This window comes from Colias philodice, chromosome 19 (assembly GCF_061535455.1).
Source record: "Colias philodice isolate Cphi_HAF_F1 chromosome 19, ilColPhil1 Martin Lab GWU primary, whole genome shotgun sequence".
NCBI classification, from domain to species: Eukaryota; Metazoa; Arthropoda; class Insecta; order Lepidoptera; family Pieridae; genus Colias; species Colias philodice.
In genome coordinates, this window is record NC_143104.1 from 4,922,242 (window position 1) to 4,948,839 (window position 26,598).

Sequence of the window (26,598 nt, forward strand, 5' to 3'; positions counted from 1 at the left end):
ATGTAACTGTGGATAAATATATATGTCAGCTGGCTGTATCTTGGTGGAAAAACCGTCAGCTGATACGGGAGGCTACAACCGCTCTTCCCCCCAACCGAGCTCCAGCTGACGTTCACGAGGCTTCATAATACTATACTTTGATGCATTTTACTAATTACCGCTTGAGAGGAACTTGGTCATAAAATCTGCTGCTGGCTCCCGGACCATACACATTACTCAAGTACCGAATAAATCTTGTATATAAAGCTGATTAAATCAAAGCAGTACGAGATTATAAACGGGGGATTTTTAATAAAAACACTTCACTCTTAACATGAATACATTCTTAAAAAACATAGATTTGAGTAAGACCTTGAGCCATAATTGTCAAAGAGACGAAATAATGTCGAAATTGGTCCCAAGCAAAATTCAGAGTTTGCAACTTAGTTAGAATTTTACAGTACAACAGTTACCCAATACGGCCACTGTTGATCCGTGAAACACAAGATGAAGTGTATCATTGTGAAAGCCGAATACATGCTTCAGTTTTAAAAACAGACACTCATATATGTGCTCATATTAAGGCTTATACATGCGCTAATAACCTTGACCATACATGACGGATCTCAAACCTCTCCCGCTGCACCTTCTTTTTTCCTCGCATTTTGTATTTAAAAAGATACCAATCAGTGAAACAAAAAATCCTCGTCAGGGACTGTTGTGTAACTGATAATTTATTAAACATAAAATTTTCAGAGCTCTAAGTCAGCAGGTTACGAAGTTTATAAGTAGAGTATTTGCGGAAAAATCGATGACCACGGCACATTTTTTTTCTAGAAACCTATTAACTTTGGAAAAAAGTCCTCGCGAGCAATTAAAGATCAAAGACCATCCTATTTTATATATTTTTTTCGGTATTGTGCTTTATGTTGTACCAGACTTTATAGAGGTTGAACATAGTCGAAATTGCCGGGTAACGCCTTAATAAAGTATTACGTATAAACATAATTATTTATGCGGCGTTGAATGTTGACACAGTCATCTGAGCACATAAGCTTGAAGGTCAGTGGTAGTGTAATATATTCAAATAGCTATTACTAACAAGATGGATGTGTTAGACCATACGAGGCATTGAGCAATGTTATCACTTATCACATTAGTATTAATCAAAATTAAAAATCAATGTTTTAACCAAAAAGGTCACCAATTTTACAACAAACTTAATGTAAATAAAAGTAATAAAATTCATGATATTATTTTATAAAGTCTTATCGTAGTCGGAGCTCCATATTCCAATTTAAATTGAATTACATTTTCAGCTACTACAAACTAGCAAAAATTTAATTAACCATTGAAATTGAGATGTTTTGAGAGCATGTAAAGTCTATTAAGAGGAGGCTCCCTTTCTCATTTCTGGCACTGAGAGACCGGTTACGGTACTAGACGCTAATACAGCCGTAATAAAGTTGAATATCGCGTGCGCTCTTTGATCGCGTTCGAGCTCGAAAAGTAAGTCTCAATTCTTATTTCGTTTATAACTAAAGTAATAATTGATCTAGAGAAAAAATATCTTGGTCTTCAATAGTAAACTCTATTTTCTTACTGTTAACATTTATTTTAGACATAAAGTCCAAGTAAATCTTAAAAAAAATGTAATAATCCTTAAAAAAGGCATCATTTTTGAATAAAAATTGAATCGAGCGAAAATGTTACAATTATGTTTCTGTCTTGTACATCGAAAGAAAAAGACCCAATAAATCATATACTAAATTTCCATTTTGATTGTATGTGTGACTGTTTCAGAATATTGATGCAAATTCACATAAAATTTAGGGAGCTTGCCCTTAAAATAGTTTATAGTATTTTTAAATTTGAATAGAATAAAACTAAAATATCAATGACATATGCAACCGTTGTCCTAGTAATATTATAAGGGCGTTTGTCCACTACAAGGAATTTTACGGTCCGGCATTCCGATTTTTTACGGTCCGGTATGGCACGCAATTAATCTAAATACTAGCTTGTGCACTATACGTACTTTTACTGTCCGACATTTTACTTTTCCCTATTCCGGATGGTTTTTTGAGTTTACGAGTCGCTGTAGGTATAATTGTTTTCGAGTGCCCACTTGCTTGGATTTTACTCTTTTATTGCATATGCCAATTGAAAGCAAGCTCTTGTTTTACTTTCTTTTAGCTGGCAATGAGATTTGAGAAGTCGGTATTGTTATTTTATATACATTGACCAAGCATTGACCTATTCGTATAGGAGCTACCGACGTTGACAAGTGAGAATTTTAGTATAGTTGGTTCTTTGATATACTGTTCCTCTTGCTATTTCGGTTAGAGTCCGGGCTGTCTGGCTGGTCGCAGTGGTTGCGTTTAGTAGTGCGCATCTTATCTCTACAGGATAATTTCCTTAATTTTAAGTCATTTTTTAACGCGTAATTTTTAATATTTTGCCTTTAGATAGATCCATCAGACATAGTTTTTTTATTGCAAGACGTTTTTTTCGTTGTTAAATAGGTGCCAGACGCAATTTTTTATTTCGTTTTTATAAAAAATTCAAATTATTTTAGAATGTCTGTAAATTTCATATTATGTTCTTCAAACATAATATAATCTAAAATTAATTAGCCAGACGCTAATTCGATTGTTAAGTATTAAATAATGTGTAGGGTCAACCGGGGCAAATGCAACTAAAAAATAACAAGTTTCAAGTTTATCAGTTATCTCCTTTTATATTTGGTCATTTATTTGACCCATTTAGTGATTTTTGTATTTATTCAAGATTATTTTCAACCAATCAAGCAATACAGTAGTCTTATAAATAACTGGTAGTGAGAATATTTCCTAAAATTGGTAGAAAAAGTTACATTAACCCCTAGTCGGGGGTAAATGCAACTAACTGCCATAGCTCTTCTTCTATTTCATATAAAACAACGAATATAGAATATATTTATGAGATTTCATGTTATTCATAGGATTTTGAACTGGATTACCGTGTAGCAAGAACGAGTTTTCAGGAAAAATCTTATTTTTCTGATTGTGGGGCAAATGCAACTATTTGTTAGAGAATTAGTGTGGGGAATGCAAAAAACTTATTCATCGATATATTTTTATTATTCTATATATATATACAATAACGTTATCTATACAATAACGTTGCGATCGTAGATGGCGCCGCATTATTTAGAGGAAAAACTCATGTACCTACTTTGATTTACCACTTTAAATCGCAACAAAAAAAAATAACAGTGTACTACCTACTAAGTCAATTTTAGTTTTTGGTCAGAACAAATAATATTCTTTGTGTTAAATATTGTTAAAAACGTAAACCAAACAAAATACGTTTATTAGTTAATCAACCGTTTACTAAAAATTACTTGAACAATCACAGAACTATCCTACCTATCGTTTTTAGTTACTTATATTCTTTAACCACGCTTTATCTAATTTGAATTTTACTTATGAACCCGTCTCTGGGTATAATATCGAAGAAATAATCGATGGTTCTTCTTTAATTAATCCTAAAGAAAATATATTTTGACTACCAAGAAGGATACATAATAAAAATATCGACACTGTCACATCACTAGTGTTTTTAGTTTCATACAAAAATATAAGGGGCTATTGTAACTAACCTCACAGTTGCAATAACCCCACAGTGAAATTTTCATGAGGCAATTGTAACTGCATCAATAACACAAAATAGAGTCAACTAAAGCACTAAAAATATAAATGAAATATGCTTAACGGCTTGTGATAATCGTGTCCAATCAAAAACACCTGCAAAAAATCACTCCTAAACAATTTTTTTGTCTGCAAAACTCGACACCTGTTTTTACGCACACCAACTTCAAAATAGCGGTTTGACACAATGGCCTATCAATCAAATAGTTTTCATCGTAGGGGCACCATCTATAACTTGTAAGATTTATTAGTCGTTGAGCTATTGAATCATAGGTGGCGATTTATTACAACAACTCTAATAAATTAGTTATGATAACTAGTTGCCATAGCCCCATAGTTGCATTTGCCCCGGTTGACCCTATAAATAAAAAAAAGTAATGAAGCATGCAGCTCATCAGCTAGTGTATTTTAATTATGCGACAGGAAATAATTGCAAGAATACAATATTATTTACACTTGTTCTTATAAATAAATAAGCTAAAATGAAAAAAAAAACCATAAAAGTGAAAAATAAAATATTAAAGTTACCATACATTGAAAATAGAATAAAATCTATATCAATGAAGGTTAAACAATTACATTGTTAAATTTAAAAAGCCATCTTCATAATCATCATCATCATCACACACCACACCACACACGACACACACACGTGAACACACATACACTCGCATGTTTAAGTTTGTATTGAATTGAACTAAAGTAGTTAGCATGAATTTATATAGTTAGTATACTAGCGGTCCGCCCCGGCTTCGCCCGTGGTACCTACATGTTTAAACTATCCTATCTCTCAAGTTGGATCGAACTGCACATGGTGTGCGAATTTTATTATAATCGGTTAAGTGGTTTAGGAGTCCATTGAGGACAAACATTATGACATGAGATTTATGTATATATATTAAGATTAATGAATTAATATTGTTATCATCATCACTACATGGTATAAAACAAAGTCGCTTTCTCTATCCCTATGTCCCTTTAAATCTTTGAAACTATGCAACGGATTTTGATGCGGTTTTTTTAATAGATAGAGTGATTCAAGAGGAAGGTTTATATGTATAATAACACCCATTAAATAGTGGAAAAGTACTGTTATTTTTGAGGTTTCTAATGTGATGTCGTAAATAATTACATTTTTTCCACATACAGTGCAAACGCAGGCTGAACCCTACGAGTTTTATCAAAATAATGTACTAACTATAATAGTACACATTGAAAGGGTCTACAGAAAAGTCCGTGATGGTATATGTCTATCTCTTATGGATAACCCACAATAACTTTTTTTTGTCATTTACTTTTTACGACAAATAATAATGGCTAATTTTCGAAGCGATTTTAACCAATAAGTACATCATTAATCCTTAACCAATTAAAGACCTTGAATACATTGTTCATTTAATATAGATCTATATGGCCCTTTACACCGTATGATTTAAGTGAATATTTTCGAAGTTATTACAGATTTAAAAATTAAAAGACGTAGCGTTTGCGGCGGTACCGGCCGGCCGCCCGGCTATATATTTTATATCCGTGCGAAGCCGGAGCGGGCCGCTATGTATTTATATTCAACGTTCACAGTTTTTCTGTAGTGTATTTAGTATCAGCATTGCACCCGTGCGAAGCCAGGGCCAGGCGGGGCGCTAATTAGTTATAAAAAAAATTGTTTTGTATAGAAGATTGTTGATGTACCCTAATAGTTTATTTTTTAGCCTAAGGAATAAAATGTACCAATGGAAGGTACTTGTTCCCACAACACAGAGAATCCTAGAGTAGGAACGAATTTCTATGCATCGTATATTTTCGAAAAAAAAAAGTTATTTTTTATTGTTATTTAATTTTCGCGGCCGACCCTTTCTATCTCTCTTGCACTTTAAACTATCTCTCCATATACACAATCATCAAATTGTTATACTTACCTACTTTCACTACGTGTTTATTTGTACATATTTAATACTTAACAATCGAATTAGCGTCTGGCTAATTAATATTAGATTATATTATGTTTGAAGAACATAATATGAAATTTACAGACATTCTAAAATAATTTGAATTTTTTATAAAAACGAAATAAAACATTGCGTCTGGCACGTATTTAACAACGAAAAAAACGTCTTGCAATAAAAAAATTATGTCTGATGGATCTATCTAAAGGCAAAATATTAAAAATTACGCGTTAAAAAATGACTTAAAATTAAGGAAATTATCCTGTGCAGATAAGATGCGCACTAAAAAACGCAACCACTGCGACCAGCCAGACAACCCGGACTCTAACCGAAATAGCAAGAGGAACAGTATATCAAAAAACCAACTATACTAAAATGACTTTTTTTTTAACGTTAATAGCTCCCGTACCATATAATTATTATCTAAGTAAGTGTTGGTAAGTTAAAGTTCAAGTGGGAATAGATTTAGCTCCTCGTCACCGATTAAAATAAATAAGTGAAACACGCATTTTAAATCTCTTACGGAACTTTATTTTTTATTATAACGAAGTATTATAATATTTCACCTTCTATATTTTTACTCGTTTCTTGTAAAATGCGAAAACAATCATTTATGATAGCATTATACCGCCATACTTCCTTGAACTGTACCGCACTGATCCGAGTAAAGACGGACAGGTGCACAAGCAATTCATCGGTTTTTTCATGCCACACCGGACCGTAAAAAATCAGAATGCCGGACAGTAAAATTCCTTGTAGTGCACAAGCACCCTAAATCCGAAAGTTTTTCAGGGTTGAGTATTATGATTGAGTATGTATGTTTGTTCCTCTTTCACGGGAAAAACACCGAAACGATTATGATTTATGATCATATAACTTTACAGTGGTGTAGCGCACTTATGTACCATAATAACACATGAACTGTAAATACGTAAGTAAGTAAATACTTGCTTTACCCTTCATGAAGAGAAATAAGGAGCATAATTCAGATGATATTGCACGCCTCATAAGCGAAGCGTTGAGGTGGGTACTACTGTCACTTCGCGCAAAACATCTGATTTTTCAAACTTAAAATGTCTTTATGTATCATACATTGCACTTGTAAGATAATCCATACACACACATATTAAGAAAAAACACTATTCTTAACGTTCATGATATTTTTGATGTCATTTTTGTTATTTAAACTAGTTAAAAAACAGTTTAAAAAAGTTCTGTCTTGGACGTCCGTGTGTCTGTATGTGCGGATCCTTTTTCTTGTTAACACGATAGCGACCGAAATACTTTACTAATCGAGTCTTTTTTTTTCTCTTACGCTTGAGTATGCTCAGGAATAGAACCCTTTCATTTTTCAGGGTCTGATTCGATGTGGTTTAATTGTTATTAAATAAACAAAAATAATAATTAATAAATATTTATTAAAAAAAAATTATGAGGCGTGCACTTTTAGTCCATTGAATGAGTCCCTCCAAGGGGGGTCTAGAGTGCGTGAGTTAGTAACGTAAGATGTTTCTTCGGAAACATGTCAAGAGTCCCTAGGTAATAAACATACTAAAACCCCGGGACACTAGGAGGAGCCCCGGAGTGGGGGGAGGGGGGGGAATGGGTCCATTTTTTCATTTATCGCTTAAATCTCAAAAACGGTACATGTTAGAGAAAAACTTTCAAGGACAAGTTGAAAGGCCATAAAATTATCTACAAGTTGTACCTACAACATTTTTTCCTATATCCTACTGTTTCTGAGTTATACGCAGTAAAAAATGATTTTGGCTCAAACAATTTCCCCATACTATACATCAATCGATCAAAAAATATTTCTTTCTTCCAAAAAACTCAAATGTGCAACTTGTGACCGGTACTGATAGGTTGCTCTTAATTAGGTCTATAATTGGTAAAATAAACACATTTCTCCATGGAAGCCTTTAGGAGGAATCGATTGTCAAAATATTATATTAGGGCAGTTTGAGTTACTGAACTTGATCTTTTTATTTTTTTCTTCCAAAAGACTCAAAAGTGCAACTTGTGACCGGTAAAGATAGATTGCTCATAATTAGGTCTATCATTGATAAAAATACCAGATTCCATCACGGAGGCGTTTACGGGGAATTGAATTTTATCAGGGTAGTTACGATACTTGAACTTTTTATTTTTTTTCTTCCAAAAAACTCAAAAGTGCAACTTGTGACTGGTACAGATAGATTGCTCATAATTAGGTCTATCATTGATAAAAATTCCAGATTCCACCATGGAGGCGTTTACGGGGAATTGAATTTTATTAGGGTAGTTAGTTAAAAAGTTCAAGTATCGTAACTATCCTAATAAAATTCAATACCTCCTAAACGCCTCCACGGTGGAATCTGGTTTTTTTATCAATGATAGACCTAATTATGAGCAATCTATTGGTGCCAGTCACAAGTTGCACTTTTGAGTTTTTTGGAAGAAAAAAAATAAAAAGTTCAAGTATCGAAACTACCCTAATAAAATTCAATTCCCCGTAAACGCCTCCGTGGTGGAATCTAGTATTTTTATCAATGATAGACCTTATTATAAGCAATCTATCTGTACCAGTCACAAGTTGCACTTTTGAGTTTTTTGGAAGAAAAAAATAAAAAGATCAAGTTCAGTAACTCAAACTACCCTAATATAATATTTTGACAATCGATTCCTCCTAAAGGCTTCCATGGAGGAATGTGTTTATTTTACCAATTATAGACCTATTTAAGAGCAATCTATCAGTACCGGTCACAAGTTGCACTTTTGAGTTTTTTGGAAGAAAAAAATAAAAAGATCAAGTTCAGTAACTCAAACTACCCTAATATAATATTTTGACAATCGATTCCTCCTAAAGGCTTCCATGGAGGAATGTGTTTATTTTACCAATTATAGACCTAATTAAGAGCAATCTATCAGTACTGGTCACAAGTTGCACTTTTGAGTTTTTTGGAAGAAAAAAAATAAAAAGTTCAAGTATCGTAACTACCCTAATAAAATTCAATTCCCCGTAAACGCCTCCGTGGTGGAATCTGGTATTTTTATCAATGATAGACCTAATTATGAGCAATCTATCAGTACCGATCACAAGTTGCACTTTTGAGTTTTTTGGAAGAAAAAAATAAAAAGATCAAGTTCAGTAACTCAAACTACCCTAATATAATATTTTGACAATCGATTCCTCCTAAAGGCTTCCATGGAGGAATGTGTTTATTTTACCAATTATAGACCTAATTAAGACCAATCTATCAGTACCGGTCACAAGTTACACATTTGAGTTTTATGGATGAAAGAAATATTTTTTGATCGATTGATGGGGAAATTGTTTGAGCCAAAATCATTTTTTACTGCGTATAACTCAGAAACGGTAGGATATAGGAAAAAATGATTAAGGTACAACTTGTAGATAATTTTATGGCCTTTCAACTTGTCCTTGAAAGTTTTTCTCTAACATGTACCGTTTTTGAGATTTAAGCGAAAAATGAAAAAATGGACCCATTCCCCCCCTCCCCCCACTCCGGGGCACCTCCTAGTGTCCCGGGGTTTTAGTATGTTTATTACCTAGGGACTCTTGACATGATTCCGAAGAAACATCTTACGTTACTAACTCACGCACTCTAGAACTTTTTATTCAATGGACTATTTTGGATTTTCCAAATTATTTTTTTTTTATCACGGTTTAACCCTGGCAGTGCAGTGCGGTATCGAGACTTACTAGTCGCAAATCGCAATAATATAAATGCAAAGATGAGATGAGATTAATCTTGATTGAATGTTATTGATTTTATTATAAAAACATTCTATCACAAAGCGCGAGCAGCTCGCTAGTGACTCATTATTTATGAATCCTCACTCTTACTTTTCATTTCATTTATCTGCGTTTGAGATCAATGGTGGGCTGGGGCGAGTTATTTACATTTGTATCTCTACTTTACGTATAGCACTGACGGCTGTATAAATGGTCAGATAGTAGAGCAACTTTGACGCGTCGAGGCGGCTAGAACCCGTCTCCACGCTGCAATGAAATCATAACCACAACGCAACATGAGCAAAGAGATCGAGCCGAGGATGCAGGCGCGTGCCGGGTTGAATGACCACGGCTGACGGCACCACGCGCGTTTCACTTTCATCCTCTCTGACGCCAAACCGCCTCCCACTACGAATACTGCCAATTTAGCTGAATGTACGACATTGTAGTTTATTTACGACATTATACTTTCATCAGACAAGCGACCGCGACATTGCAGACTGACAATTTTTCAATGACTCGCTAAACGTCTAGATATAATCGTGAAGTGTGACGCGTATGTAGATATAATTTTATTCAAAAATTTACGATCTTCACTAAATTCAATAACGATTGTTGAAAAACCATATTTACACTACGTACAGTAGGTATATATATATAGCCCTGTCGAATATTCATACCAAGGTAGTCATCGCGATGAACGGAAGCCCCGTATCCCTTATAAGTTATAACATATCACCCTTTTAGTGCTGCTAAATACAAGCTTCCTCTATCACAAAAAGCATTAAGATAGTCTAAAGATTTGGTCGTTGACATCAGTCTGACCTCAAAATTTTATGTAGGAAGTGAAACGCTGAACTGCTACTATATTTATGTAGGTGTCAAGTCTTGGCATTAATGTTTACGTTAACACCCATGTGTTTATGTCCAAGTTTACACACAAAAACCGGGAACTCATATTAGTCCATTGAATGAGTCCCTCCAAGGGGGGTCTAGAGTGCGTGAGTTAGTAACGTAAGATGTTTCTTCGGAAACATGTCAAGAGTCCCTAGGTAATAAACATACTAAAACCCCGGGCCACTAGGAGGAGCCCCGGAGTGGGGGGAGGGGGGAAATGGGTCCATTTTTTCATTTTTCGCTTAAATCTCAAAAACGGTACATGTTAGAGAAAAACTTTCAAGGAAAAATTGAAAGGCCATAAAATTATCTACAAGTTGTACCTGAATCATTTTTTCCTATATCCTACCGTTTCTGAGTTATACGCAGTAAAACATGATTTTGGCTCAAACAATTTCCACATCAATCGATCAAAAAATATTTCTTTCTTCCAAAAAACTCAAAAGTGCAACTTGTGACCGGTACTGATAGATTGCTCTTAATTAGTTCTATAATTGGTAAAATAAACACATTCCTCCATGGAAGCCTTTAGGAGGAATCGATTGTCAAAATATTATATTATGGTAGTTTGAGTTACTGAACTTGATCTTTTTATTTTTTTCTTCCAAAAAACTCATAAGTGCAACTTGTGACCGGTACAGATAGATTGCTCATAATTGGGTCTATCATTGATAAAAATACCAGATTCCAACACGGAGGCGTTTACGGGGAATTGAATTTTATCAGGGTAGTTACGATACATGAACTTTTTATTTTTTTTCTTCCAAAAAGCTCAAAAGTGCAACTTGTGACCGGTACAGATAGATTGCTCATAATTAGGTCTATCATTGATAAAAATACCAGATTCCACCATGGAGGCGTTTACGGGGAATTGAATTTTATTAGGGTAGTTAGTTAAAAAGTTCATGTATCGTAACTACCCTAATAAAATTCAATACCTCCTAAAGGCCTCCATGGTGGAATCTGGTTTTTTTTATCAATGATAGACCTAATTATGAGCAATCTATCGGTACCGGTCACAAGTTGCACTTTTGAGTTTTTTTGGAAGAAAAAAAATAAAAAGTTCAAGTATCGTATCTACCCTAATAAAATTCAATTCCCCGTAAACGCCTCCATGGTGGAATCTAGTATTTTTATCAATGATAGACCTAATTATGAGCAATCTATCTGTACCGGTCACAAGTTGCACTTTTGAGTTTTTTGGAAGAAAAAAATAAAAAGATCAAGTTCAGTAACTCAAACTACCCTAATATAGTATTTTGACAATCGATTCCTCCTAAAGGCTTCCATGGAGGAATGTGTTTATTTTACCAATTATAGACCTAATTAAGAGCAATCTAACAGTACCAGTCACAAGTTGCACTTTTGAGTTTTTTGGAAGAAAAAAATAAAAAGATCAAGTTCAGTAACTCAAACTACCCTAATATAGTATTTTGAAAATCGATTCCTCCTAAAGGCTTCCATGGAGGAATGTGTTTATTTTACTAATTATAGACCTAATTAAGAGCAATCTATCAGTATCGGTCACAAGTTGCACTTTTGAGTTTTTTTGGAGAAAAAAAATAAAAAGTTCAAGTATCGTAACTACCCTAATAAAATTCAATTCCCCGTAAACGCCTCCGTGTTGGAATCTGGTATTTTTATCAATGATAGACCCAATTATGAGCAATCTATCTGTACTGGTCACAAGTTGCACTTATGAGTTTTTTGGAAGAAAAAAATAAAAAGATCAAGTTCAGTAACTCAAACTACCATAATATAATATTTTGACAATCGATTCCTCCTAAAGGCTTCCATGGAGGAATGTGTTTATTTTACCAATTATAGAACTAATTAAGAGCAATCTATCAGTACCGGTCACAAGTTGCACTTTTGAGTTTTTTGGAAGAAAGAAATATTTTTTGATCGATTGATGTGGAAATTGTTTGAGCCAAAATCATGTTTTACTGCGTATAACTCAGAAACGGTAGGATATAGGAAAAAATGATTCAGGTACAACTTGTAGATAATTTTATGGCCTTTCAACTTTTCCTTGAAAGTTTTTCTCTAACATGTACCGTTTTTGAGATTTAAGCGAAAAATGAAAAAATGGACCCATTTTCCCCCTCCCCCCACTCCGGGGCTCCTCCTAGTGGCCCGGGGTTTTAGTATGTTTATTACCTAGGGACTCTTGACATGTTTCCGAAGAAACATCTTACGTTACTAACTCACGCACTCTAGAACTTTTTATTCAATGGACTATATTATTCAGAGTATACAGTGCAGCTGTATAAAGCATCAATGATTCTTGAATGTTGTCTTGCAAAAGACAGCTAACACTCGCGCTATCATTAGTATGGTTCTTGACCATTTTGAGGTAATTAATTTAATTTAATCCCTATATTTATTAACTAGCTGTGCCCGCGACTTCGTCCGCGTGGAATAGTGACTGCATAGTAGGTAGTTACTACTTAACTTTTATTGAATAAACACGTACTACCATAAATAATTAAACGAACTGTTAGTAAAATTTATTACTAAACTGAGCTAAAAAATAAAAATAAATTCCTTCCTTGTATGGATGTTTTTGACAATATATATAAACGTTTCTACGAAAAATCTATTTTTTCATTCGTTGATCTCAAAAATAAAAATTCCAATCACCAGAACGACAGGAAATTTTAATAATTTATTTTTAATTGTGTTTTGCACAATTTTGTTAAATTACGACTGGATGAAAATTTTGTTCGTGGTCGTCGTCGTCGTTGGTAAGGTGAACAAATCCTTATCAAAACATCATACGCTTAAGACAATAATTAGTATCGATAGCGGATTCTATTCCTTTGCGTTTTGACGTTTGTCTCAGCGCTCAGATCTTTCCTGTCTCACGCCGTAGTAACTAAACCGTTTAGACCGTGCAATAAAAATTAAATAAAAAAAAACTCAACGCAACGAAGAAAAGTGCATAGAAAAAGGAAAAAATGTTGTGTGGTTTTATGAAACCACGGTAAAAGTGAAACTTAGGCACAAAATTATCGTATTTGTACGATAATGACTCCGAACACTGCTTTATACCTACTCGGCAGCCGACCGTCACGCGACATGCGCTACATAGACCAAAAAGTTTGAGACGATGTAATAAAAGTTTCACTAATTTTACAAACTTCCCGAAGATCTTTAAAAATAAATACCATTTTAAATATTTATAAAAATAAAAAAACAAAGTCATCGGGGCTGCCATACCATCATTATCATATCATATACAATTATATTTTTTTTATAATGGTACTTAATTTTAAAGATCGTCGGGAAGTTTGTAAAATTATTATTTATTCCTTTTCCTTCGTTGCGTTGGGTTTTTCTTTTTAATTTTTAAATTTTTAACTTCGGTTTCTTATTTTCATGTGATATTTTCAAGTGAGCGAGACCTACCTCTACCTCCATATTACATTCCTACATCATATTGATATCTATAAGTTTGTTGCTCCTTGACATCTTTTAAGTTGGGCCGTAACCGTGCACAAATTGTAATGGATCACAGTGGCAAAAGAAGTGGTATCTTTAGGAAAAAAAATTGCCAAGAGCCAGGCCTATGTGGCTTTGAGAAGAGTTCAAAATTTCCAGGGTGTGGCTATCCTCTCGCTCCCATATCCCCCTCTTCTTTCACAGACTTTCAACCCTTCTCTTTCCACACCTAGTAAATGGCAGAACCGATTTTAAACCGTTTAGACCGTGCAATAAAAATTAAATAAAAAAAAACTCAACGCAACGAAGAAAAGTGCATAGAAAAAGGAAAAAATGTTGTGTGGTTTTATGAAACCACGGTAAAAGTGAAACTTAGGCACAAAATTATCGTATTTGTACGATAATGACTCCGAACACTGCTTTATACCTACTCGGCAGCCGACCGTCACGCGACATGCGCTACATAGACCAAAAAGTTTGAGACGATGTAATAAAAGTTTCACTAATTTTACAAACTTCCCGAAGATCTTTAAAAATAAATACCATTTTAAATATTTATAAAAATAAAAAAACAAAGTCATCGGGGCTGCCATACCATCATTATCATATCATATACAATTATATTTTTTTTATAATGGTACTTAATTTTAAAGATCGTCGGGAAGTTTGTAAAATTATTATTTATTCCTTTTCCTTCGTTGCGTTGGGTTTTTCTTTTTAATTTTTAAATTTTTAACTTCGGTTTCTTATTTTCATGTGATATTTTCAAGTGAGCGAGACCTACCTCTACCTCCATATTACATTCCTACATCATATTGATATCTATAAGTTTGTTGCTCCTTGACATCTTTTAAGTTGGGCCGTAACCGTGCACAAATTGTAATGGATCACAGTGGCAAAAGAAGTGGTATCTTTAGGAAAAAAAATTGCCAAGAGCCAGGCCTATGTGGCTTTGAGAAGAGTTCAAAATTTCCAGGGTGTGGCTATCCTCTCGCTCCCATATCCCCCTCTTCTTTCACAGACTTTCAACCCTTCTCTTTCCACACCTAGTAAATGGCAGAACCGATTTTGATGTAAACCATATTATCTAATTATACCTATATGTACACGTCATATCCTGTCGTTTGATGCTCCATTTGGTTTATTTATCTAACCACTGTCACCCCTAAATCTAATAAACGGATGAACCGATTTCGATAAAACACGTTGCTCTTTTATATTTTGATATGCCGCTTGAGTATATTATTTGACCACATTCGATTATTGTTCATTCCCACTTTCACAGCTGTAATCTATTAAATGGATAAACCGAATTGGATAAAAATATAACTAATATTTTTTCCCACATTCCCACTTTTACCTCTATATACCTAGGTATAATAAATGGATGAACCGATTTTGATACACTTTATCTAAGAACCAGCGTCGGAAAATATGCTGCCTAACACGCATCTAATTCGTATTACCTGTTAGCGAGCTACGGTGGCACAAACAGACAAACATAGCGGTCAAACACTTATCACCCATCTTTTTGATGGTTAAAAATGGTTAAAAGGGGTTAAAAATATAATACGACATAATTTAAAGGACATTTTATGTATAAAATTTACCTAGAAGTAAGCATAATTCTAATTTGACCCCTTCCCCCCTACTACCTCAGCTTACCCCCCCACCCTTGGGGACTTTCGATATGATCACCTGGACATTTATAAGGAACTAGCGGTCCGCCCCGGCTTCGCCCGTGGTACATATTTACGTTTTCTCTACATAAGAACCATCCTCGTACTTCAAGGAATATAATAGAAAAGAATAATCGAAATCGGTTCAGCCATTCACACGTGATGCCGTGACAACGCGAAACGGGTGCAGACCCGCCGCGGCCGCCTTTTTAATTTTTATAGCTCCCGCCGCGCAGCGCGTCGAACGCGGCAACTGATACACAAAAATAATCCTTATGGCGTGATTCTGTATTCACGCGCGATGACTTATAACGTATTTCATGTATAACTTTGGTGTTTCTACACCGATTTACATGATTCTTTTACTATAACCTGCCCAGGAGTATGAAGAATAATTGTGCCAAATTTAGTTAAAATCCGTCGGGTAGTTTTTGTTTCTATAACGAATATACAGACAGACAGACAGACAGACAGACAGACAGACAAAAATTTTACTGATTGCATTTTTGGCATCAGTAGCGATCCCTTATCACCCCTTCATAGTTTTTTTTTAAATATATTTCATGTACAGAATTGGCCTCTCTACAGATTTATAATAAGTATAGATAATTACTGTAGCGTATAACAGATAACTTACGTTTTATCGTACACTGTATAGTGTACAATAGAATGCCTTTGCAAATGTTCGCCGTGAATACTTAAATGGTCATAACTTTTTTATTTACAAACCGATTAACATGAAATAAACCCTTTATGTTAAATGAAGATTACCACAATATATTAGTGAAAACCGCATCTAAATCGGATAAGCCGTTTCTGAGATAAGCGTGCACAAACATACAGACAAACAGACAAAAAAAATTATAACTACAGTTTTGGGTTTGAGATCGATTTAATAATAACCCCTGCTATTTTTTTTACATATTTTCATTGTACAGACATCACTTTTCTAGAATTTTATTATAATTTGTATTGAATATTGATTGACCACGCGCAAGGTTACTAATTTCCACTACATCCTCACGCAAATCGTCAATTTTTATGAACATTGAATCTGTAAATAAAAAAAATCAAAAGATAAGTGTACCTAATTTTAATAAAAAGCTACTAACAAATAAAGTTTTATCAAGAACTAAAGTGACCTTCTTTGGGCGTATAATATAGTCTTGTAAAAGTTATACATGATAAAAATAAAATTTCATCATTTTCTTATTTTGTCATAACTTTAACTAATTAAAAACATGAGTCTAACTATATAATTATAATAAACAATAAATATAAAAGCTACAACTTACCTTTTGTGGGAACGCAAGAAGGCGAAAATTAAAAAAAAGCCGAAGATATTTAAAAATGTAACCAATGAACACAATCACTGTTATCTACTATTACCCAAAGAGAATACAAATACTACGTCTATTACCTATATAACTGTAACTAACATCAAATAATAAACATCTACCCTCACTTATAAAAATTTAGTATATTCACATGAAATATAAGCGCACCTGAAATTTACTCTGGGAAGATATGAATTATTTATTTAACTTTAAAAAAAACAAACTCACCAACATCATAATATTTAAATTATGAATTTCCAAGGAGCGTTAATATTATGTAAATTGATTTAATTTTAATGAAATCTCATAGATGGCGCTGTTTTAAATTTGTCTTTATACTACTAAGATTCATTATACTGTTTCTCTGCCAAAATTACTTAAATGATGTAGTTTTTATAGTGTAAAGGTAGACAATAGCATGGCTTACTCAAAAACAACATTTAAACATGAGTCTTTATATTGTACGCTGTCGTAGTACACGGAATACGTAAGAAAAATAAAGGTTCACAGCTCCTCCCCCGAAGGTGATAGCATGATAATATGTATATAACAGCCTGACCCGACCTGTTAGTAATATTCATGCAAAATTTGAAGTAAATCCGTGCAGTACTTTCTGAGATTAGCCTGGACAAACATACAGACAAACAGACAAACCGACAAACAGACAAACAGACAAAAATTCTAAAAACTATGTTTTTGGCTTCTATATCGATTATAGATCATGGATTATGTATTCTTTTAAAAAAATATTCAATGTACAGTTTTGACTTTCCTACGATTTTATTATATGTATAGATTATTCTGTATATTATTCCCTAGTAATTGGATTATCCTATTACAGCACTGTATGATTTTTAATTTTCATCAAGAAAAATGGATACTGATTTGTATAATACTTGAAATTAAAGCAATAAATTAGGTACCTACTCTCCTGATAGATTAGTATTAAAAATCACAAAAAATGTAAATTGTGACAGACGCTTCATGAAAGTATCGGCCACACGTACAAATAAACGTATTACCTACGTAACTTTAAACGACTTAAATGCATGTAAAAATGTACGAATTAGAAACCACTTTGCTTGCCAAATTAATGTTGCAATAATATAATTCATCACGCATTCGCAATTAATTAAATTACTATTACTCTATATAAATTAAAAATGAGTACATAAACAATTTGCGATTTGGCTCTTATCCGTTAAATGTAATTTAATGTTCAGTAGCCCCGCAACTGCAAGTAGATTGTCGTGACCTTAATGCTAATAAAAATCGTTTCCTTCCCTCCATGGTCATGTAAAATGGCATAAAAGGAAACACAATTCCTACTTCCTATGTTAAAATGGTTCCAATTATTTGCTTTAGTTACATTATTAATTAATTTGATTTATTTTAAATTATTAAACATAAGTAGTTATAAAAATAGAAAAGATATACCTAGGTATAATATTTTAAACAGATTCTATTTTAATATTTACTAGCTGTGCTCCGCGGTTTCACCCGCATTGCTCCGCTCCTGTTGGTCTTAGCGTGATGATATATAGCCTATCTATAACCTTCCTCGATAAATAGGCTATCTAACACCAAATGAATTTTTCAAATCGGACCAGTAGTTCCTGAGATTAGCGCGTTCAAACAAACTCTTCAGCTTTATAATATTAGTACAATATACAATATTGATTAAATTTTAAGATATTTTGTGCCTATACTAAAATTTCTTATCACAAACTACTTGCCGAATTGCCAATACGTTATTTAAATTATGTCATTAATGATAAGATTTCTAAGTTTTGCGTGTGCTTAATGCTTATATCAATTCGGGATTGTAATAGGATGAATCACCAAACCCACGTCCTACATATATGCATGACGAAGGCAGTCGAGCATCGGCCTTGCGACGATTATTTATCAAGCCTCTAAATTTAAATAGACCGCTCTCAACATTGCTAATTTACCTCTTGAGATACTCCAATGTAAAATATAAACAAAATGAATCAGAATACATAGTTTGTAGGCCCAGGCGTCCACCTTTCTTAATTGTATACATACGTACAATAAAATACACGTATCTATACCTACTAATATTATAAAGCTGAAGAATTTGTTTGTTTGAACGCGCTAATCTCAGGAACTACTGGTCCGATTTGAAAAATTCTTTTGGTGTTAGATAGCCCATTTATCGAGGCTATAAGCTATATTTCATTACGCTACGATCAACAGGATTGGAGCCACGGGGGTGAAACCGCGGGGAGCAGCTAGTAATTTATAGGTACAGGTTAGTCTAAAGTTTCAATGGTTATCACTGCTTTCAACATATTTATAACTAGCTTCCGCCCACGACTTTGTACGTGCATCCCCGTTTTTCCTCGTTCCCGCAAAGAATTTCGGGAAAACCTTTCTTAGCGGATGCCTACGTCCTAACATCTACCTGCATGCCAAATTTCAGCCCGATACGTCCAGTGGTTTGGGCTGTGCGTTGATAAATCACTATATCAGTCACCTTTGAGTTTTATATATATAGATTACCGACTTTGTAGATGCAGTAGGATTTTTTTTCGATATGTCGCAGTCAACTGGTTGAATTTGCTATTTAATTGAATGACTAGCGCCTTCATTGAATAACGACAAAATAGCAGATTTAACCAGATGACGGTGATAGATACACAATAAATATTCAGGATTCATGTTTTAGTTTCTGCTCGAAATGTTCATCAGTTTGAATGCCGTAGATTTCGACATCTTACGACTATCTTTAGTAACGCTAATTAATTGCAGTGGTGTTTTCGCAATACTCAAGAATAATGAAGAGATCTCATTTCAAGAGATGTCAGCAGCTATTAAGATGTTTCTTACATTTCTTTTTGTTCCGAGATTATTTCGTCGAATGCTTCCGCGTCCGTAGGTATAACCGAGCGACACCCTACACGTGACCCCCGGGTGGTACTAAACGAAAGCAACGCCGAGCAACAGGCGGCGGTGAAATAACCTGTCTCCTATAAAAGGATGGCTATGGGGGCCATGAGGAACCAAATAGCCTCAAAACAACCCAACAACGGGAAACCACTACGATTATCCTCCCAAGAAAACTCCATCCATTCAGATAAAAATGAACATGAAAAGTACAATTAAAAATATAGCGATGTCGAGTGCCCCGGTTGACCGCCGGCGCCCAACGATATCCGGGTCTTTGGATGTGAAATATGCGACCGATGACTCCTCAGGAGTGGATCATCAGGCTCCTGTGGTAGTTAATGCTACTGAGATAAAAGAAAAAATATTGCTACGTAAACAGCACAAAATTGTATGCTGGAATGTAAGAGGATTATTTAAACCGGGTAAACTCTCGATTATAGAAAATGAAATGGCCAATTACAACATTTCTGTACTAGGTCTCAGCGAGACTCACTTGAAAGGAAGTGGCCACTTCAAAACTGCAGCGAACACAGTATACTTCTCTGGACATGAGTCTGATAGTAAAAATGGTGTAGCTCTTCTAATTCCAAACAAAGTATAAGCTTGTGTCACCGCATATAATCCAGTATCAGATAGAATAATTACTATTAGAATTAATTGCAAACCAATACCGCTTAACATCGTCCAGGTCTATGCACCAACTGCACAGTCTTCCGAAGTGGATATTGAAGCATTTTATAATACACCACAATCCACCATAAACAATATTTCTAACAGAGAGCTTCTCATCGTACAAGGTGATTGGAACGCCAAGATCGGCAACACATCTAATGACGATCACATAAGACACATTGTGGGTAAATTCGGGCTTGGCACTAGAAATGAGCGCGGCAGTAAACTGATAGATTTCTGTATAGAGAATAATCTGACAATTAGTATGGGAAAATTAATTTATTCAGATCGAATAATTCGTGTAGTTTTGAAAGTTGCTACAGTTATTCCTAAAGGTGTCCCGATGAATATACTAAAAGCCCCCGAGGGAGGGACACAAGCCGGCGGCGGGGGAGGGGGGGAAAGGTCTCTTTTTCAAGGTTTTTGCTTGTAACTCGAAATTTTTTTCATAATATCTCTTTAGTGACTTCTACATTAATTATCTACATTAAATTTCCTATAAATTACGTCTCAACATTTTTACTGTACGATCAATACTTTAGGAGATACAGAGTATTAAAGGTAAGAAAAATAAGAAACAACATAGTTTTACAAATTTTAATTATAAAAAGAAATAACATCTTTTTTTGCACGAGTATGCCGACTTATTAGTCAAATTGTGTTTCATCTTCGTCATCTTTATCACTAACATCGATAGGGGGTCCATTAGTACAAGCTCCTAGGCAGCCATTACAGATAAGACTACACATAATGCCCGCTTTTCGGCAACTGCATTTTCCGGAACATCCACTTTTACATCGGCAAAAAATTGAATTTAACAACGCTTCAGGAGCAGGAGGATCCAAGGTCGTGATTGGTTCTAAGTATCCATCGACTCTTCGCTTCCAACCCCATATTTCAGGAGGCAGTTGGTTCCCAAGCCACTCCTGTACTTGATGGAATACTCTGTAGGCGTGATATTTTGCTGACCCTTTGGTAGGGGGGAGGGAAGAAAGATCCGGTTTGGGCTTGGTACAAGATTTCAGAAAAACTGTGAATCGATGTCTGTTGATCTCAGACTGAGTACAGGGCGCTCGGTATACTGCAAGAAACATTTTTTCTCCGGCTTCTGCTATAACCTCCTGAGTTGACGTTGGGTCATAAAATACAGTTGCTGTTTCCTTTAGTGACGGCTTTTGATCAAAAATCTTGATAATTGATGTTTTTCCATTCCTGTAAATAGCTGAGGTTGTATCACACCCACTGAAACTACTTCTTCCCTCCCCCCTACCAAAGGGTCAGCAAAATATCACGCCTACAGAGTATTCCATCAAGTACAGGAGTGGCTTGGGAACCAACTGCCTCCTGAAATATGGGGTTGGAAGCGAAGAGTCGATGGATACTTAGAACCAATCACGACCTTGGATCCTCCTGCTCCTGAAGCGTTGTTAAATTCAATTTTTTGCCGATGTAAAAGTGGATGTTCCGGAAAATGCAGTTGCCGAAAAGCGGGCATTATGTGTAGTCTTATCTGTAACGGCTGCCTAGGAGCTTGTACTAATGGACCCCCTATCGATGTTAGTGATGAAGATGACGAAGATGAAACACAATTTGACTAATAAGTCGGCATACTCGTGCAAAAAAAGATGTTATTTCTTTTTATAATTAAAATTTGTAAAACTATGTTGTTTCTTATTTTTCTTACCTTTAATACTCTGTATCTCCTAAAGTATTGATCGTACAGTAAAAATGTTGAGACGTAATTTATAGGAAATTTAATGTAGATAATTAATGTAGAAGTCACTAAAGAGATATTATGAAAAAAATTTCGAGTTACAAGCAAAAACCTTGAAAAAGAGACCTTTCCCCCCCTCCCCCGCCGCCGGCTTGTGTCCCTCCCTCGAGGGCTTTTAGTATATTCATCGGGACACCTTTAGGAATAACTGTAGTAACTTTCAAAACTACACGAATTATTCGATCTGATCGACGATTCTGAATCTAATTTGCTGTGGCTAAATAACCAATTCTTGTTTCCAGCATCATAACAGGAGACTTTATACGTGGATATCCCCAGGTGACCGTTTTAGAAATCAAATTGACTATATCACAATCCGCCACAGATGGCGATCGTCAATAACTAATGCAAGAACGTTCCCAGGTGCGGATTGTGGCAGCGATCATCAATTGCTAGCTGTGGACATCCGCACACGCATGAAATGCCCAAAGTTAAAGAGAAAAACAACACAATCCAACATCATGGACTCGGTTACCATTCAATCTCAAATAGAGGATAAATTGCTGAAACAGAATTTTCAATCATATCAAACATCTGAAGTTTTATGGCGACACCTAAAACAATGTATTACAGAAACCATCAAAGAACTCAGTCTAAAACCGCGCATCTACAAGAAGGACTGGATATCAGAGAAAACATGGGACGTTATTAAGGAACGGAAGGAATTAAAGAGTAATGGAATAAATGACCAATCAAGACAAAGATATTCAGAGCTGAATCGCAAAATACAATTTATGTGTCGTAAGGACAAAAACCAATATTTTGAAGAGATGTGCACAGAAGTAGAACTACATGCAAATAAATATCAAACAGCAGATCTTTTTAAGAAAATCAAACAAATAACGCGTAATTTCAAACCAACTTCCTGGATAATTGACGACAAGGATGGTAACCCAATACACGACATTGGAAAAGCGGCCGAACGTTGGAGAGAGTATTGTGCTGACCTATATGACGACCAGTCGTCTTCACCTCTAACTCCCATGCTTGACATAAGCGAACGTGAGCCAGATATTCTCCGCTCAGAGGTAGAAGATGCTATTTCTAAACTCAAAAGGAATAAATCACCTGGATCAGACAATATTGCGGCGGAGACATTGAAATGTTTGGGTAATCGTGGAATATCCATAATACATAAAATCTGTAATGTTATCTGGGACACTTTTGATTGGCCTCTGGATTGGACACACTCATTAATACTTCCACTTCACAAGAAGGGATCGGTACGGGACTGTAACAACTATAGAACCATTGCCTTAATATCTCACGCAAGTAAAATTATGCTTAATATTATAAATAACCGTCTTAAAGCATTTCTAGATAGAGAAATACCACAAGAACAGTCGGGTTTTGTAAAGGGCAAGGGTACACGGGAACAAATAGTTAACGTTCGACAAATAATAGAGAAAACATACGAGTATAACACCCCCGTAGTAATATGCTTCGTCGACTACCATAAGGCGTTTGACTGCGTAAAGTGGGTTAAATTGTGGGAGGTTTTAGTCGAAATTGGTGTTCCCCATCACTTAGTACTATTAATAAAAAGTTTATACGAATCCAATTATGGCACTGTTAAGCTTGGCAATGCTATTTCAAACAGCTTCAAATTTCATAAAGGCGTGCGTCAGGGATGCGTGATTTCACCAATACTCTTTAACATATATATGGAGAACTCATAATGCGTAAGATCTAGAAGGCTGGCAAGGCGGGATTAAGCTAGGCGGTAATAAAATTTCAAACCTAAGATATGCAGACGATACCACACTCTTTGCATCTTCCGTAACCGAAATGGTTGAGTTGTTAGCTCGCCTAGAACAAGTCAGTAGAGAATATGGTTTAATTGTTAAAAATGTTGTGTGGTTTTATGAAACCACGGTAAAAGTGAAACTGTTCGAACGGTTCCAAACACTGCTTTGTGTAGCGCATGTCGCGTGCCGAGTAGGTATACCTACTCGGCAGCCGCGATACACGCGACATGCGCTACACAGACCAAAAAGTTTGAGACGATGTAATAAAAGTTTCACTTTAACAAGAGTAAAACTAAAATCATGATTGTCGACCGTCAATGCTGTCTTAACTCAAGAGACTTACTCAAAAACTATGAAATAGTGGAACAGTTTAGATATCTAGGTTCCATTATAAATAACACTAACAACTGTGAAGCAGAAATAAGGCAGCGCATCGGCATGGCAAAATCGGCTATGACGCAACTTACTAAACTTTGGAAGGATAGGAACATAAGCAATCGGACAAAGATAAGAATCGTGCAGTCATTGGTTTTTTCCATATTCATATACGGAGCAGAGTCCTGGACGCTCAAAGCGACTGATAGAAATAGAATCGATGCCTTTGAGATGTGGTGTTGGCGCAAAATGTTGAGGATTCCGTGGACCGCTCATAGAACAAACATTTCAATATTGAACGAATTACATCTTACAAACCAGCCACGATTATCGACCGTATGCCGACAGCGAATGTTGAAATACTTTGGGCATATTTCACGCCGGAATCTCGACAACCTAGAAAAATTAATTATTACTGGCAAGGTTGAAGGCAAGAGGTTACGAGGAAGGAGTCCCAAGCGGTGGTCTGACCAGATTTCGGAACACATGGACCTACCGATGAATACGGCGCTACATCTGGCCAGTGGCCACAGAACGGACTCGATGGCGTCAATTAATTAACAACCCTGGTGGTAGGAGTCTCGATCCTCAGTAATGAGGGAACGACTAAAGAGAGAGAGCCAGTCAGTGATGATGTAGATAATATTTATTTTAACACAAAATAAAAACTTGTAACTTGATCTTCTAGTGGTCTTGTAAGTATATAATATGTAATATGGTAAGTTATAGTTCGATACCCACAGCACTCTTGGCCGCTTCTTATTAGGCAGGTACCTACGTTAAAAATCGATACGTAAACAGAATATGTGATTACATTTTTACGCAAGTCAACATAGACAGTGATTTTATAAGGATGCATCATACTTTTCATTTTTTTTTGTATGAAATATAAGGTTCATTTTTACCAGAAAATAAGAAAAGCTTTTTGTAAAAGAAAGAATAAGATGTATGATGTCTTTAAATGGAAGTATACTAATTGCTCGATGTAGCTTTTAAAGGTTTTTGTAGCACAACGGAAGCTACACTCAACAAAACGCTCGCCATATGGTTTATTTAAAGCGCCACAACTTACAACTTAAAGCGGCTTGTATTGATTCGGTCCCAGAATAGTGCTTTTTGCGCGCTTTGCATCCTGTGTCCAAAATTAAATTGTACCAAACACATAAATATTTTACTTCCTGTTTGATAATTGATACTCATTACTTACTTTCAAATTTCAATGTGTTATACGTCAACGCATACACACCGATAGCACAAACAATCACTATTATAAATTAATTACCGATTCATAATTTATGCTGACAATTAAAAAAAATTACAAAGCACATCACAGTCTAATTTTACACACTTGACGACGTTTTGCGGTGAGTCAACGGGGGCGGGAGATTCTTTTGTTTATTTACATTGACAACGTGTCCGGAAGGGGCACCAGCACATAATCATTATTTTTTTTACGACCGTCCACCGAAACTCATTATCATCTGTCAATGAAGCGAGTATCGGTGTCGTTAACGTGCGATCGACGTGATCGTCAACTAAATACTGCCGGTGAGTTGCGCGATTTCCACTCCGGCAAAATTTCCCTATTAGTAAACATATTACACCAACTACGTCCTACGTTGAGATTGCTTTAGTTTTTGTATTTTAATTAAGGACGCATATACAAATTGACGCGCATCAATTTTACGTTTTGAGTCTTACTACTACACGTGCACGGCTCACACACACAGCGAAATGCGAGAAACGACGAAATTATGACTAAACTGACACGACTTGATAATTGAACTTATTTTTATTGCCATGTTTTTTTTTTTAATTTACTTTGATTTGTTTGTAACGTTGAATGGTCACAAAAGTAGATACCATTTACCTAATTTCATTGGACAGTGATTGATTGGTAAACAAGTACTTGCCAAAGTGTACTTCGAAGACGGCTACTGGAACTAATAGATGATTAGAGCTACGTGTACCAAGTTTGGGCTCATTTTGTTAGTTATGTTGAGACCTTACCTCCGGACTTGATGGAGTGACCTGAAGGTGTACTTCGAAGACGGCTACTGGAACTAATAGACGAGTAGAGCTAGGTATGCCGAGTTTGGGCTCGTTTTGTTAGTTACGTTGAGACCTTACCTCCGGACTTGATGGAGTGACCTGAAGGTGTACTTCGAAGACGGCTACTGGAACTAATAGACGAGTAGAGCTAGGTATGCCGAGTTTGGGCTCGTTTTGTTAGTTATGTTGAGACCTTACCTCCGGACTTGATGGAGTAACCTGAAGGTGTACTTCGAAGACGGCTACTGGAACTAATAGACGAGTAGAGCTAGGTATGCCGAGTTTGGGCTCGTTTTGTTAGTTATGTTGAGACCTTACCTCCGGACTTGATGGAGTGACCTGAAGGTGTACTTC

The 26,598-nt window shown here is 35.4% G+C and overlaps 1 protein-coding gene and 1 long non-coding RNA gene across 5 annotated transcripts in view; one reads left to right on the plus strand and one right to left on the minus strand.

Moving 5' to 3' along the window:
* Csk (C-terminal Src kinase) overlaps positions 1-26,598 on the minus strand; it is a 52,574-nt gene that overhangs the window by 20,775 nt on the left and 5,201 nt on the right. Inside the window, exon 1 of one of the 4 annotated variants that reach the window (XM_089707091.1) lies at positions 25,475-25,749. The exons of 1 other annotated variant lie outside the window; for it this stretch is intronic. The gene's annotated coding sequence lies outside the window, so the exon portion shown is untranslated. Of the gene's footprint in view, positions 1-25,399; positions 25,750-26,598 lie in introns of those variants that run through there. 2 more of the 4 variants (XM_089707090.1, XM_089707089.1) reach the window with 2 other exon arrangements.
* On the plus strand, positions 10,465-11,754 carry LOC149479927 (uncharacterized). Its single transcript, XR_016317127.1, has 2 exons — positions 10,465-11,312; positions 11,472-11,754. It is a non-coding gene; the product is annotated as an uncharacterized LOC149479927 (long non-coding RNA).